Source organism: Chenopodium album, chromosome 11, assembly GCF_948465745.1.
Source record: "Chenopodium album chromosome 11, dcCheAlbu1.1, whole genome shotgun sequence".
Classification (NCBI taxonomy): Eukaryota; Viridiplantae; Streptophyta; class Magnoliopsida; order Caryophyllales; family Amaranthaceae; genus Chenopodium; species Chenopodium album.
This window is the reverse complement of record NC_137844.1, coordinates 6,219,036-6,222,734: the sequence shown is the minus strand read 5'-3', so window position 1 is coordinate 6,222,734 and position 3,699 is coordinate 6,219,036. Positions and strand designations below refer to the sequence as shown.

Genomic DNA, 3,699 nt, shown 5'->3' with positions numbered 1-3,699 from the left:
AGGTAAAACCGCATCCCAAACTTTGTTGGGAAATTTTTAATCTTATAAATTTTACTTGGAAAATGATAAACATATAAGGGCTATGTATAATAAGATGTTAAAAAAGGAATTATTGAGGATAAATTAACATTTAGTATACCGATCTACGCGTGGTTTTATCATGAATTTTCAACTTAGGGCCTATTCACGTCAAATTAATTTCAGTTCAGTTCAACTCCAATCAGTTCAGTTCAGTTCAGTTCAGCTACTAATTTTCCTCTCTCATAAAATATTCATTTCATCTCATTTCACTTCAATTTAGTTCAATTCAGCTCCAATCAGTTCAGTTCAGCTCAATTCAGTAAATGTGAACAGATCCTTAATTTCATTTTAAGTATATATAATGCTTATATATAAAGGGCTACATATATTATTACTCAGGGTAATATTATATGTAGCACTTAGGGCTATATAAGCATTAAATATACTTTCTAAAATGAAATGAAGTTGGAAATTCATAACAAAATCACTTGTTGATTGATGTAATTAATATTAATTTATCCTTAATATTTCCATTTTTAGCTTTTTAAGTGTTCATCATTTTCCTTTATTCAATTAGCCTTATTATTCAAAATTTTAGGTGAAATCAACTCTACTAAGTTTAGTTTAGCTCATTTAAATTATATTTATTCAATTCCATTATATTCATTGTTGTTACTTTTTTCAATTCAGTTCAATTCGTTTTTATTCATTCAAAATGAGTTCCAAAGACCATTTTTTTTTTTTTTTTTTGGGAAAGAAAGTTCCAAGAACATTTTGAAATACCTTTATAAACTTCTTCTCTTAAAAAAAATCTCAAAATAAATAAGAGATCATTAATCATCCTAAAGCAATAGGGGATATACCATATACATCAATACATGACCATTAATTCCAAACACAAAATAAAGTCATTATCATTAATTACTTTTCCTTCTATATTAATTTTTTTTTAAAAAAAAGAAAAGTAGTTGTTTCCCAAACTTCTTTAGTTCTCCCTCCCTTCTCTTGTCTCACTCTCACCTCAAAACCTCCTCCTCATCATTCATTCATCACTCTCCCTTGAGTCATCTCGACTGAATAATAAACTACATCTTCTCTTCCTACGACTCAGTCTCTTCTTCAACCTCCTCAATATCTTCCTTTCTTTCTCTCTCCTCCTTCTTCACTCTCTCTCTCATCCCAAATGAAAATCATAAATTGAAACCAATCAAATCAAATTAAAATTAATTATAAAAATGGGGGGAAAGGGTAATGGCAAATTCCTCAAATTAAAATTTTCATTTCACAGAAACTCACCTTCACGTTCTTCCACACCACCACCGGAGTATATTTGCCCCGTTTGTAATTCCCTCTTCTCCGACCCGGTTGTTCTCGGGTCGGGTCACACCATCGACCGTCTTTGTGCCGAGGTTTGCGAAACCCATAACTATAAACCCGAATTCCCAGATAAAACCCGACCCGATTTCTCCACCAAAATCCCCAATTTGGCCCTGTGCTCTGGTATCCCTGCTTGGTGCTCCAAAAACGGCGTCGCTTTGCCACAGGGGAATGATAGGGTTGCCGTCGAGAAGATTGTGAAGGAGATGATTGAGAAAGAGGAGAGAGAAAACGACTTGATTCGGCCGTCGGAAAGGTTTCTCATTGAGTCGGTAAAGGATAAGGCTGACCCCGACGCTTCTCACGCTGTTACCGAGTTGACTCACCGAGTTAACCGGTTTGACTCGTCGACGAGTTCGGAGGAGTCGGTGATTGCAGCGGCGAGTCCGCTTACGCCGTTGCCGTTTACCACTCGGCCTGCTTCGTGTTGGTCACCGTTTCATACTTCGTCATCGGAAACCCTAGTTTCCGACGATGCGATGAACCCTAACCCTAGCTTTGATATTTCCAATGATGAGGAATTTATCGCGAAATTCAAGAGTTGTGATCCGTATGAACAGGAACAAGGTGCGATTTCGCTGAGAAAAGCGACGAGAAATGACGAAGAAGCACGGAAATCAGCGTGTACGCCACGTTTGTTGCTTGCGCTTGGATCGTTGCTTTTCTCGAGCTACGAGAAAGTTCAGATAAACGCCATTGCTGCGCTGGTGAACCTCTCGCTTGAGAAGACGAACAAGGTGAAGATCGTACGGTCAGGAATCGTTCCGACGGTGATTCAGTTGTTGCGAGGGAGATTATCGGAAGCGCAAGAGCACGCAGCAGGTTTAATATTTTCTCTCTCATTAGAAGAGAAGAATCGGACAGCAATCGGAGTTCTCGGCGCTTTGCCGCCATTGTTGAACTGTTTGTTAAGGTCGGAATCGGAGCGAACTCGGAGTGACGCAGCTTTAGCGCTGTATAACCTCTCGCTTGATCATAGCAATAGAGTGAAACTCGTGAAGCAATTCAACGCGGTGCCGCCGCTTCTGACGGTGCTCCGGCAGGAGAAGGAGTCGATCGCCGGGAGAGTGCTGCTGGTGCTGTATCAATTGGCGGCGAGTGCGGAGGGGAAGGCGGCGATGTTGGACGGAAATGCGGTGGCGCATTTGGTGTGGATGTTGAAAAAGGGGAAGGGCGAGTTCGAGTCCGAGTCGACTCGGGAGAACTGTGTTGCCGCGTTGTACGCGCTGAGTCACGGGAGTATGAGGTTCAAGGCGCTAGCGAAGGAGGCGAGGGTGATGGAGGTGTTGAAGGAGGTGGAGGAGGACGGGAGCGAGCGAGCGAAGGAGAAAGCGAGGCGGATAATGGTGGTGTTGAAGGGGAGGAGGGAGAGTGAGGATGGGTTAGGGGAGAGTATTGATTGGGAGGCGATTCTTGAATCGGATGGTGGTGGTGGTGGGCTGAGTCGGACTCGGAACCGAGTTGGTGATGGTGCTGGTTGTGGTAAAACGGCTGAGTTTTGACTCTTTGACTTTTTTTTATTTGGTGTTTGATGATTTTGATTAATTATCTTTTTGGGTATTAAATTTAGGTACAGGATGTAATTATTATTTGCTGGATGTTGGTCAAGGGTTTTTGTTAATTTGGGGAATTTAATTTATATTTATTGTGGATTCTATCTATAAATACTTGTGAATTATGTAAATAATTAGTGTTACATTTTGGAAATATGGATGGTTTTGGAAAGTCTCTTTAAACACGTTTTATTCTTCTCACTATTATTCTCATGCAACATTTTGTCTCTGTTATGGAATGTTTGTGCTTATTGTAATGGTATTATTTTATGCGTCATATTATTTTGGCTTAATAAGGTAGTTTGTAGTTTCGTGTAGATTTGTTTGAGTTTTACTCGATGTTTTATGTTCAAATGACGAAAGTATAGTTTAGTTTTCCTTAAATTAGGATGTAGCATATGACCTGACTCGAATCTAAATTACACTATACTCTCGTACGACTTGACTCAAATTCAAATTACGCTATACTCTCATCACTAGTGAAGGTAGCGTAACGAAATGTACGTGTAACTAAAGTTGTTGAATAAAATAACTTTTAAATTTCTCTTTTGGCAGCTATAAAATAAATATGGAGTACTACAAACTAGATGGAAGTAGCAGGCCAGGGGAATGAGGTTATGAACTTATGCCACAAAGCAGACGTTGAAAGAAGAAATCTGATTTCTTAAATGTTAAGGTTCCTGGTTCTCATTGGTGTAACTAGATCTTTTCATGTCACTGCCATTTTTTTTTAACCCTTTCTATATAA

The 3,699-nt window shown here is 39.4% G+C and overlaps 1 pseudogene; it reads left to right on the top strand.

Annotated features, from left to right (window-relative positions):
* Window positions 1-1,008: 1,008 nt before the first annotated feature.
* LOC145568384 (U-box domain-containing protein 41 pseudogene) lies at window positions 1,009-3,414 on the top strand (annotated as a pseudogene).
* Window positions 3,415-3,699: the final 285 nt, after the last annotated feature.